The sequence below is a fragment of the Cupressus sempervirens genome, chromosome 5 (genome assembly GCF_028749045.1).
Source record: "Cupressus sempervirens isolate cs-2001-9-10 chromosome 5, ASM2874904v1, whole genome shotgun sequence".
Taxonomy (NCBI): Eukaryota; Viridiplantae; Streptophyta; class Pinopsida; order Cupressales; family Cupressaceae; genus Cupressus; species Cupressus sempervirens.
Genome location: NC_143122.1, coordinates 11,771,320 through 11,785,346, shown reverse-complemented (window position 1 = coordinate 11,785,346; position 14,027 = coordinate 11,771,320).

The window sequence follows — 14,027 nt, the reverse complement described above, 5'->3', positions numbered from 1 at the left end:
TCATGATAAAAATGTCTACATTTAGCTTAAGACATCTAACCAAGATCTTAGTCAAGATTGAGAGATAGGTTTTGCAGGATAAGATTAATTAGTGAAACAAGGCTATTAACTAGGAAATACTCATGATGAATAAAATTGGTTATTTTACATATGAAGATTGTAAGTGAAATACAAAGGATACATGTCCCATCTCTTATCCTTTGTTTTCTATTGAGATGGGTTCTCTCATTTTAAATTTTAATATTAAAAAGTTTGGCCTAAAGGTCTATTAACTATGAAAAAACCATAACAACTCATAATTTGTATTTGATTAAAATAAATCTAAAACATAAATATAATTACATCTTTAAACAATATAAACATCTAGTGCATCTAATCATCCATTGATTTAACTATAATTATGTGACATATAAATTAAATACATCAAAACATATAAAGCATTAGTTTAAATGAACATCTAGAAAACAAAATCCTAAATGAACATCTAAATATCAAAAAAGGAAGGAGAGAAAAAGAGAGGAAGTGAGGAGAGAGAAAGAGAGAAGGAATAAAGGGTGGAGAGAGAAAGAGGAAAGGAGAAGAGAGAAAGAGAGGAAAGATAAAGAGGAAGGGGGTAAAGAAAGGGAGGATAGATAAAGATAATGGGGGGAGAGAAAGGGTGGATAGAAAAAGAGAAGTGAGACCATGAGAGGAGAGAGAGAGAGAGAGGGAGGGAGGTATGAGAGAGAAAGAGAGGAGCAAGAGAGAGTAAGGGAGGAGAGAGAAAAGGAGGAGAGACAAAGGTAGGAGAGAGGAGGAGAAGAGAAAGAAAGAGAGAAGAGAGAAATAGGAAGGGAGGAGAAAGAAAGGGAGTAGAGAAGAAAAAAGGAGAGAGAAAGAGGGAGGAGAGAGAAAAGGAGGATAGAGAAAGAGAGGAGAGAGGAAAGAATGACAATGAAAGAGATGAGAGAGAAAGAGGAGCACACTCTATGATCTATTATTAGAACAATAAAAGAATATTGCAATCACATGACTAAATTGCATAAACTGAAACATCTTCCATTTTCATGATGTAATATTACTTTTTGATGAAAAGATAAATAGGCACTCATTCATTTCATCTTTAGTGCACAAGTACCTTTGATGTTTATATTGGTAGCATAATTTTACAAAATTGGAACAAAGTCTAGTTTGTGACAATATAATAAAATTATTTTCTTATATTCAATCGTAGTATTATATTAAATGGAATATTTGATTAAATAAAATCAAATATTTTTAAGTTTAATGAAATATGTACTTTTATATCTTGTATGAAATTATACACATAAAAAATAAAAATTCCAATAAGTTGTTTTAATTTTAAAATTCTTTACAAAAAATTAATCATGGTTTTCATTTTTTTTAGAAAAAAAATTCTAACTAATGTTTTTTACATAAGATCAAACATTTTAAGATTTAAAATTATAAGTTAATGATGTCACATACTATGACCTATTCTCATATGTGTGATCTTGTTTGAGATAAATATGGCCTCTTCTAACACACTTGTCCCCCACTATATCTAATTATCAAGCAATGAATTGTGTAGAAAAGCTCATTAAGACATAGTAGGAAAGAGGGAATACAACTAACTTTTCAATAGTTTTTCTTTCATTAATGATAAATCGATTTTTGAGGGTGCCCAAAATCCATTATATTCTTAGGTCAAATAGGATATGCATAGTTGAATAAATAAACCAAAAGACAACAGTAGAAAAATGAAAAATAAGGAAATAAGTAGGAACTAGCCTTTGTTCTAGACACATCTTGCAAAATACCATACAAAAAAATAGAACCAACCACAACTCAAAGAAGTTTGAAGTTAAGTCTACATAAAAGGCTCAATAGAAAGATTTGACCCAAAAGGGGCATTCTAAGATTATTTTAACTAGAGCTAGAACATTTTAAACCATAATGAACCTTTAAAAAGTTTCACCAACCAAACCATTACAAATTGAAGTGAAATCATTGGCCAAGTGAATATATACAAAAGATAACCCAAGAACCTCCTAATGAGATGATATCCTTTTTTATAATAGATTGGTTGACCATGATGAAAATGATCCAACAAAGGTAGAGACACCTCACTAAGAATCAACCATAGCAACTATATGAAGAAAGTTTTCTATAGAAGATAAGAACAAAGCTCTTGTCTTTGGTTACACAAAATGAGCCTCAATTTCCAAACACATCAAATCTAGCTTATAATGTCATGTTCAAAAGAAGCTCATCCTAACTAATAATCTCACCTTTAAAATCAACTTAGTATTCAATGCTCTCAAAATCTTTGTAATAATCATCCTTGTCACCTTCCAAATTGATCTTTCTCATAGAGATTCAAAAACCTTCACTTCTTCTCACCACATTATTGAATTTATGTCTCAAACTTTTTATATATTGAGTAGTTGGCATTCTCTAGAGTCGTTGAGGTGTTACTAGTTGTATAAAACATAAAATGCAATCCACTAAAATATAATTGTTAATATAAGAGAGACACATATAACACAGATTTATACAAAAATGGTTGAGTTTTTATCTAGTAATGATCAACAATCTTTAAGATCTATAAGATATTCAATAAATTGTTATCTACAATTAAAAAAATTATTGCCCAAATCAATAAACAACTATAGTCTAAAAATTAAAATTGAAAATATATAAACAATAACATATTAGACTATCTAATAAACAAATTAGATCATGACACATAATTTAATTTACTTAAAAAGTAGATTATTCATATTTACTAAATATACTTTTAATTTTTTTTTATAAATTAAATTATTCACATATTTATATGATTTCTGAAATGATATTAAACTGAAAGGATAAATATGATAAGTAAGCTCTTTTATTTTTTAATAATAAAACCAATAAACCACGGAGAAACTAATGTAGCATTTATATGAATTTTGAAAATCTAAAAGCTCCCGGCACCCTTTAAAACTTAGTCACAAGACCTAGTTGGGAGTATTTGTTAGCGCGAAACTGCTTTAAACCATGTAATTTCTGTTGCTTTTCCAGGCTTCCCAAAGCGAAAACATGAAAACAAGGTTACAAAATTATATTGCAATTTTCACGGTTGTCAGTGGATGTCTTCGTATGGTGGAGAATATACACAATCAACATCTCATCCGCTGTCTTTTTCAATCAAGTTCTTCATTAATGTAGACAGGCATTCACTATTGAGGAAAAGTTAATTTGTCTGCAAATGAGGCTACAGTTGGGGAGTTCAATTAAGATGTGATTCCTTGATTTGAGGTGAGAACGACTGAGATGCCCACCACAGAAAGCGACTATGTAAAATGGTTATCTACAATTAAAAATTATTATTACCCAAATCAATAAACTATAGTCTAATGTATAAAATATAAAATATATACATAATACCATATTAGGCTATCTTATATACAAATTAGATCATAGGAGATAATTTAATTTACTAAAAAAATAGATAGCAAAACTTAGAATAACCACTAATATATAATATAAAACTATTTTTAAATATTAATTAAATATAATTTTCATTTGAATTTTTTATTAATTGAATTATTCATATATTTATATGATTTTTGAGATGATATTAAACTAAAAGAATAAATATGATAGACAAACGTACTCTACTAGGGTTTGTACAACTTCCATCTGAGCCATCCCTGGTTTTCCGCCTATCATACCGCATTTACTACGGGAAGAGTTTTCATTTATAATGGCCTCGGCCTTCTCCGGCTCAGTAGTTGATGCTAAAGCTGGAGTTACTATTTTTGGAGAGAATAGTGCCACCAAACAAATGACCAGGCAAATTCATCCCCAAGGTGTTTCATGAGCTAATTCCTTTCCTAATATTGTTTTGAATGTCAAGGAGTTTGATAGTGTATACACTTGGTTAGAATAGCAAACCCTCATTGGGTATTTTGTGGGTCACATTCCTTCTTAAAGCATGTTGTGAGAATGGGTTTCTAAGGTTTAGACACCTCAGGGTGTTTGCCTCGAAGGCATTCAAAGCCTTTACCAAAGGCTTTATCCTTTTTCACTTTGGCAACTTGGGCCAAGCTAAATGTGTGTTTGTTCGTGGTCCCTAGATTGTTAGGTCCTCCCTTCAATGTTGGTCATGTGATTTTGTTGTTTCTGATGATAGCAAGCTTAAGGTCCCTATTTGGGTGGACTTCCCTAGATCATCTATCCCATGCTGGTCATTTTTGTTAGCCATTGTGCAAACCATCAGTAAGGTTGTTTGCCTTGAACTAGACAAGTTTTTCAATGCTTGACCCCAGCATAGGGTTTGTGTTGAGGTCGACCTATCTAGGGACCTCAAAGACTCCATGCATATCTAGATTGGTGGTACCACCTTCACTCAAAAGGTGCTTTACCTAAACCTTCTGAATACTTGTTATCAATGCTACTCTACTAAGCACAAGATTAGGGATTATCCTTTGTTGGATCGCAACTGTCCACCTATTCAGAAGCCAAGCTAGCTATGACCACTAAGAAATATGAATGGACTATGGTGGTGAAAAAAGGAAAGGGTTTGGCTATGGATAAAGTGATCTATTTGCCTATGGATAATGGTAGACCTAGCTCAAGCCTAGTTCAACTAGAGCCTTCTGTCCCTTTGCTTCCTCTGCCTCTCGTTTCAAACCTTAGAGTGCAGGGCATAGTGGGTGTTCATACACCTAATCCTTGTCCTTTATGGACTCAAGCACTACAAGTGGCTTCGATGATTTCTCAACAAACCCTACATCACTCTCATAGCCTAGATGGTCGCAATGAGTATATTGATAATGGGGAGAAGATTTGGAGGGTCATCTCTCTTGATAACTTTTCGTTTAATGCTCCCACATTTTTGTATAATAGTTTCTCCTTTCTTGGAGTTGAGGATGACATGCAAGCTAGTTTATCATGAATTCCCTCTCATGGAATGTGCTGGGGCTAATAGACCTCGCTAGAAAATATTATGTTTGTGACACCAAGCGTCGACTTGGAAATCTTGATGTGCTTTGTTCACAAGAAGTTAAAGTTTTAGGGTTTCTCCTTACCTCATCTTGTAAGGTTATTTGGCCAAACAATATCCTATTTGCTTCTCAGCTTGAGGCTAGTTGAGGTGGAGATATTACTCTTCTTTCCCCTTGTTTACTTTCTTCTATTATTTCACATGGATCTGACCCTCTGCATAGGGTGGTTTGGATTTTATTATCTTTTCATAATCATTCTTTTGGTATTATTAACATTTATGCGCCTAGTGATGTTATTGAGAATTCACACATGTGGCATTGGTTGGTAGATCATTTTTCCACCTACAACCTAGGTATTTTGTGGGGTCTTCAATATGGTTGAGCTGGCTACTAACAAGGAAGGACTTTTTCCTTTTAGATGGAAAGCTAGTGAAAGAGAGGCTTGGTTTTACATACTGAACAAGCTAGGTCTTTTTTATCCCAATGCTAGCCACAACCACCACCACCCAGATGAGGCTTGGCATACATGGTCCAATTTTTGAGCTAGGTCCAATAGAGTCTAAAAGAGACTTGATAGGGCTATGATTTCTACATAGTTCTTTTTTTTGTTTTCTCACAAGTATGCCCTACTTATCACACCTCTATTAGATCTATCATGGTCAAATCATTCCCCCATTATCTTTTCTATCATTTGGCAAACAACTCAGCTTCTTCCTTGTAAAACCTAGTTTTACCTGAAAACTTCTTTGTTGTCCCATCCATCAACCATTGCCCATATTCTTCAAGTCTAGAATCTTGAGCCTCAACCCCACACCAAGGTTGGGTGGATTCAATATGAGAATGACAAGTAGATATCCTGTATATTGTGAGGTTTCTTCACATTTATGGTAGATAGTTGGCTAAGTACTGTAGAAGATCTTACGGAGCCACAACTAAAGATCTATGTATGGCCTACAAAGCCCTCACTATGAATTCATTTGATATAGATCTCCATGTTCGGCTTGTATTTGTTCAACACTAGAAAGAAGTTACAAACAGTTATGTTGCTCAAGGAGCTCAGATCAAGGCTTGTCTCTATTGGCAGAGGTCGGTGATTTGGCTTCTAATGAATTTTTTAATGTTGTGCAGGCTCATCATTCTGCATTTGGCATCAAACGCATCCAAGAAGACCAATAGGTTCTTACTAACCTACCAAATATTCTCCAAGAATTTTGCACCACTATGAGCAAGTTTTCATGACTCAGGGGTCATTTGATGCATGTCACCAAGATTTACAAGTTTTCCTTGCTGTCACTCCTACTAGGCTTTCTCTTAAGTAATATGATTTTTTTGAACAAAAGTTAACACTTGTGGACCTGAAGGAAGCTGAGATTTCAATGGCTAATGACAGGGCCCCTAGTTGTGATGCTTTTCCTTATGAGTTTTGCAAAATCCTATATGACGATATTGGCCCTTATTTGCTTTAGGTGCGTCACAAAGCTTACAATTCTAACTCCCTAGGTAGACTTGTAAACGAGGGTAATATTAAGTTCATACCTAAAGTTGGGGATCTCAAGGAAATATGCAATTGGAGGCCCATCACTTTTTTGAATGTCTCCTACAAGATCATTGTTGAATCCCTCTCTCTTAAAATTTGGTATTTTCTCCATTAGATTGTTCGACCTAAACAAACTGGTTTCATCAAGTCCTGATATATTTTCGATAACATCATTGCTATTTGGGAAGGTATGGAATTGGCTCGACAATCCAAGCAATAGGCTTTATTTCTCAAGATTGATTTTGCCAAAGCTAATGATCAGATTGAGTGGCCTTTCATCTTGGCCATGCTTTAAGCTCTAGGATTTGGTCCACTCTTTTAGTAGTCTATGCAGATGCTTTTTGAGGATGCCTCTACTTGCATCACCATTAATGGGAGGCAATCTGAAGCTTTTGGGCTCTTTAGATCTATTTGTCAATGTTGCCCTCTTGCAACTTCACTATATGTGTTGGCGACTAAAGGTTTTGGCTATCTTCTTACAATTTCCATTTCTTAGGGTCTAGTGCATGGCATCTCTCTTCCAAAGTCCTCCACACAACTTGTTAATGGCTATTTTGTAGATGACTCCTTCCTTACTTTGGTGAAAGATGAAGACAATATTGCCAATGCCTTGCCATGCTCGGATACACTAGTACATTTGCGCTCATTTTTTGACCATTATTGGTCAAAACTTTGACCCAGGTTGGTCAAAATTTGGACCAACCAATTGGTCAAAAAAATTCTTGTCAAAATTTTGACAAACTTATTGACTGGTCAAAATTTTGACCAATACATTGGTCAAAAACTTTCAAAATTGCTGGCACAATTTCTACCAAGCATTGGTCAAAATTTTGATTAAATGTTGGTAGAAAACTACACACCATTGGTCAAAATTTTGACCAATGACCAATGCTTGGGGGGTTTTCTATGAAGCATTGGTCAAAATTTCAACTAATTCTTCATAGAAAACCCCCCAAGCATTGGTCAAAATTTTGACCAATGCTTAGTCATTTTTTTTTAGAGAAATCAGCAGTTATGAGATGATCAATCAAGAGGAAATAGTTGAGAGCTTAGAGTGACACAATTTTTAGATGATCATATGAAATGAAATGGGCATGCGAGCAGAAATAAACTAGAAAGACATTGTGTATAGATGAAGGCATGAAATGGATGGTTTTGGAGCACTTACCACAAACACTCAACATTCAATACATATCATCATTCGAGATCAAATAGGTGTGTGGGATTATACACATAGTGAACAATAAAGGAGGGAATTGAACCCTTCCTAAGGCTCACACTTGTTGAGGTCCACTTCAGCAATTTCATAAGAAGGGCCATTGCTGAAGTGGACCTCAACAAGTGTGAGCCTCAAGAAGGGTTCAATTCCCTCCTTTATTGTTCACTATGCATATAATCCCACACACCCATTTGATCTCGAATGATGATATGTACTGAATGTTGAGTTTCTTTGCTGAGTGCTCCAAAACCATCCATTTCATGCCTTCATCTATACACAATGTCTTTCTAGTTTCTTTCTGCTCACACGCCCATTTCATTTCATATGATCATCTAAAAATTGTGTCACTCTAAGCTCTCAATTGTTTCCTCTTTATTGATCATCTCATAACTGCTGATTTCTCTAACATAATTAGTTTTTTCCTAACATGTCACCTGCTAATATAGTGATTAATAGTAAATACTATGATTTATCTTGATCCTAGTTTCAGTATTGGCTATGGTATTGTTATTATTCTAAGCCATTTTGTTAAAGACTATATATCTCAAAATAGTGGCATGTACTAGACAACCTATTTATCATGTATTTGAGAGACAATAACCTTCACATAAATATAAGTTTCTTCTTATCATCTCTAGAGAGAAATATAAGACAACTTAGGACTCAAAAAAATTGAGTGTAAGCTAGAACCATACCCAGTGTTCTTATCATGAACAAAATAGATCAAATAACCATCATCCTCCTCCAAATCTAACCCAAAATCCTTGGGTATAAATATTGCCTTAGAACCAAATCTTCTAGGTCCAAAGTCAAAAACCCCTAGCACATTGCCTCCAACTTCAATTTGAAACTTTCTCGCCTCAGGTTCTACTTGAAGATCAAACTTTACGAGTCCCTTGACCTTAGCTACTGAATCTAGTGTAGTACCATACACATAACACTATTTTCTGCATGCATTTTCAAACATGAAGTAAAATTAGATATTTCCCAATCAACCTTGAATCCAAGGCAATAAGATCGACCAGAAATGGAGACAAAATTAGAGATATATAAGACTCCTAAGAGATATCTTAGCTTGTTTTCAAAGTGATTGACCAGCCTATGTAGGATAATCATAAAACTAACAATAGTACTACGAACTTATCCATTACTAGTTGTAAAAGAGAAAAATGTAAGTTTATTAAATATAACATTAAAAAATGCAAGAAAAAATGAGTCTTGAAGGAAACCTAAGGCAAAATGGTCTATAAGTTATCAAGACAATACTAAAATATTATGCTTGTGTCTTAACATTACCATTATGAAAGATATACCAGTTTGGTAGCTCAAACCATCAAATCTAAAGATCATTTTTGGCATATCGAGGTAGTATACCAAAATGTGCTTTCACTATAGTATCGTAAGAAATAATGAATTTTCCATCCTTCACAATATCCTGAGATAGCAGCAAGTAAAATTGAGCAATTTGATTATCAACATCTATCCTATATTTTCTTTATGAAGAACAAAAAGGATCTAAAATTCTAAGGCTTTAAATACATTATTCATATAGCTGAATTATTTGAGTTCAAATAGTTTCCAATAACTTCTCCATACTCTTCAAAGAATAAGGCAATGATATAAGACTACTCTGAAATAAAAATACCTTTACGGAAAAACAGAGAGGAAGATCCATGAAAATTGCATATTTATCAGTTATTGCAAAGTCATGCATCATGATAGGCTTTGAAAGCATTATGGGAACTGGATCAAGCATTATTCCCTCCTTCATGACAACTCGATAAGTAGCATAGGGAGGAGTATGTTGGTAGCCAAATGTAAACATTTCTCCTACACATAATGGAAAAAGTGATCAGGCACATAAATATATATTTTAAAGTAGTCTATAGCTTTCTCAAACATCCTTTATGAGTAATTACATTAACTATAAAATCTGATCGTGTTCTGCTATTGTGATTTTTATGCATTGTTATATGGTAGTAAGACATAGCAGTAGGTATTAAAATTTTATTCAATCACTTCTATTATATTCAGAGGATCACTAGATCGAATAGGTTCTATTCCCTGGCTTAACCAATCAGAAATATAGTAATGGTAGAGGGAAGAAAGAGAAAGTATTACAAGACAGTAAGTCGAGCATGTTTTCTTGCTGGCATGAACACTAGAGCTAGTTTGCCTCCTTTTGCATGCTGAATTATTGATGTGTAAGTTGGCTTGGTCGTTGCTTGCATTTGAGCTTCAAAGTTGGCTATATCAACACCCTGGATATGAATCTCTAATGGTATAGGACAGACATCGGGGGGGAAATTAAAAATGCCATGTGCAGTAGCTCTAATCTACTCACCAAGATCTTTAGCATTTGCAAGTGAAGTGGAAAGAGCAACAATGCGAATACAATTTTCAATTTGACTTGAAATATACCTCATTCTAGAAATAATTACTTCCAATATGGAACCACCTTCTCCACCAATTAAATGAAGTTCATCAAGAATAAATAAATTGACTTTCCACACTTGCTTATGTTGTTTCAATCTATGAGACAGAGATTAGACTTTAGACCCTTCCAAATAAAAGTGGTAGAAAAGATGACTTATTGAGATGATAAGATGAGAGGTAGATGGATTTGGGTTTTGAAATTCCTTGGTATGTTAGTTTGAGCTTCACTTGGTTTCAAGAATACTATAATATTCTCTACTTAACAAGGCCAACCACGTAAAAGTGGAAACTCATCTGGCCTCAACCCCTTCCCCCTAACATCAATCTAAATTCCCCATTAACATCTAATTACATACTTCACTCATCCATTTATGAACTATAACATTCAATCAATACAATCGCATAACATTCATTAATATGATATAAAATTCATTAATACATAATAGTAATCAAGACTTTATATTATATTATCAAAATATTTTACAAAAGTTTTTCCCTATTCAACTATAGGCACCGAGGGAAAAAGAATAGGGCAAAGAAAACCCTCGATATAGCCTGAGACTAGAGTCTTCTATACATTACAAATGCCCTTTATAAGGGTCTTTAAGAAGGCATACCTCCTTTTATACAAGGGGAGGATTTCTAATAGGAGAACCTCCAAAAGCAAATACAAGGTTGGATCAAAATCCATCTCAGCTAGATTCCCTTCCCAACATATTGGGGATTAAAAATAATAGCAGTTGCGATCCTTGAATAACTTGAAATAAATAAATAAATATTCCATGGCAATGAAAAGAAGGGGGATAAGGGGTTAATAGGTCTTACCCCCCTAAAAAAAATATCTAGCGGCTCTCAAAATAGGAATCCATAAAACTATTTAGCACATTACACTTCTAGCTTTGGTCACAAATAGAAATATACATATACAGAGGAGAGTGTATGAATGATTCAAATCTACATATGTATACATATATAGGTATATATTCTTATGGGAGATAGTTTCTATGTATATCTATGTGTGTGTGTATACATATACATATACATATACATATACATACATACATACATACATACATGCATGCATAGATATATATATATATATATATATATATATATATATTATTCTAGAGGAAAAAAAAAAATTTATGCTAAGGAGAATAATAAATTGCTGTTTGTCTCTTTAATATATAAATTTAATCTAGTGCCCATAGAAGAGGACAAATAAATTGGCTTCAAGCAAGGCTATAAATTAGTAGTTTCCTACCACGACATAGATTCTAGTGGCCAAAGAAATGTAGAATATTTTGGTGCATTGGTTCACACAAAGGTAAATGGGCCTAATCAATAATAACTAAAATTGAGAACTTCATGAGAAATAATCTATTTGATGTTAATTTAGAACAACAATAACAATGTCCATGACATTTCACTGCATCCTTCTACTCCCAGCACAGATCGTACTCATGATTATGAAGGCTAATAGGTACATCATGACTATCTTTGGCATAAAGGCTAATAGGCACATCGTGACTATCTTTGGCATTCTCCTATGGCTTTTGTGATTCTAATCTTATAACATGAGGCTTCCTCCTTTTTTCTTTAGTATAAGGCTGATGTGCCCCTGTAATAAGAAATAAATGGGTTTAATTCTAAACATTTTTTTTTAATGTTATCAATAGTTCATTAATCTAAAGAACATAATAGGGATTTTTCTTTACTTGATACTGCCACATCATCTACCACATTTTGTTCAACCCCAACCTCAACATGCTCAACATTGACATCATGCTCAACTCCATTACCATGACTTTCTCCATACTCAAAAATTATCACATAAAGGTTACACCAATTGCAATTTAAGATGCCAAATTTTATTAATAATTACATAAGTAATTTTCAATCAAAATTGAATATGTACCTCTATCACTATGACACACATCAGGCCTTTGTCATGTGTAGGATATGTGCCTTCATAATCATGAGTAGGATCTATGTGGGAATTTTCATATCGGGCATGCCTAGAACAAGATATTGAAACATTTTATCAATAGATATATGTTGCTTGAAGGGTATAAGGTGCACTATGTGCCTAGTAGAGTTTGTCATGGGCTGCCCATTGAGCTCAAAGTTCTACAGTCCATAGACCAAGAGGAAAGAAAGAGCTCACACCATTGAAACTAAGAAAGAAAGCTACTCAATTTGCCAAGAAAACTATGTGTTTATATATGTTTAAACACATATATAACATGTGTGTTTATATCCAAGAAAATGCAATTGTTAGATGTTGTAGTCACAATTTCCATGGTAGACATGTTTGAAAAATGGAAGCATAGAAAAGGCATGTGAATTTTTTGACATAATTCACAAACAAAGTGTGGTCATGGTATAACATTGCTAGTTTTTTATGTGTTGTTAAACTCCTTTACTCAACTCTTGGTTTGTTTTTGGTTGCTTAAAATGGATAGTACAGATATAAGAATAGAAGAGATTAAGCCCTAGAAGACATGAAACATATTAGGTGAGCCGAGGATGGTGCCTTGGAGGACACACAATAAAATAGTTTAATTGCCTAATGTTATCAACTTGTTATCAAATTTGATCAATATTAAAAAAGTCTATCGAGACTCAATAAACTTTATCTTAATTAGTTGATGTCAATGATTTAGAATTTCAAATCACTCATAAATGAAACAAAATTGTTTCTCTGATGTTCAGATCATAATCCAAAAATCAAGTTGATGTTTTTCAAGTAAACATTTAACATCAACCATCTATGACCTTCTCACTTCTATCAATCATTGGTATTGATTTTTTTCTAATGTCACATTCTAGAACACTTATGAAATTCAGATCTGAAGCTAATTATAGGCTATCATAACTTTGAAATACAAAGAATTTTTTGTTTCGCATAGAAGCATATTGGGACATTCACAACATGATAATTTAACACCACAAATTAAATCCAATATGATTATAGGTATCAATAGAAGAAATAAAAATTTGAACTTACTCCTTAATCCTATGTATCCTCAAAAATCCATAGACAATAAGACTAATGTAAGAGAGATACAAAGATATCATTCCTACCCTACATGGTTCAGTGATCTGATAGACAACCCTTTAAATTCCCACTAATCAGTGGTTCCCAGACCCACATCATGTTGCTTATGAAAATCAAATGTTCCACATCTACTTATAGTCTCTCTAAATATGCATCTTCCTAGGTGGAGAATAGGCCACCAAAGATGCTTAAACTTGAGTCTCAAGTTTTTGTTCCAATTTTTTTGGCTTTGAACTACTGCCAATTTTGAGTGCTATAAAGCACACCCTATTGGAAATCTGATTGAAAAGCTCATTGTTGAAGATCAAAGAGGGAGATTGTTGCAAAGGAGGAAGTTTGTTGTTTTCAATCATTGTTTTGTCATTGATGTCAAACTTGTTATTTGTAGGGATGATATTTGCTTATAAGATCCAAGTGCTATCACTTAGATGATTGATGAAGAGGATTTGATCAACAAGATGTAACAAGAGAATCTAAGAGAAAGGTTGAGTTATTATGTTATAATGAAGTGCAAGGATCAATTAAGACAATGTTTAAATGATGTATTGATGACATACTCAAGGATACATATGTTGGTCACACTTAGAAACATTGGAGGAAGAAATTGTAACAAGGTAGAATGCAAAGCTTAAACTAAGATCATTAGTGGGTGTTAAGCAAGTTAGTTGAAGTTGAGAAAATTCTTAGTAGAAGCTGAGTAATAGAAAATTCTAGGGTGTGCCGAGTGGTCTTCATGTTTTGAGTGAAGATCAGGTACTGAGCATCATAAAAAATTTAGTTGGTGTCGAGCATCTGGAAAAA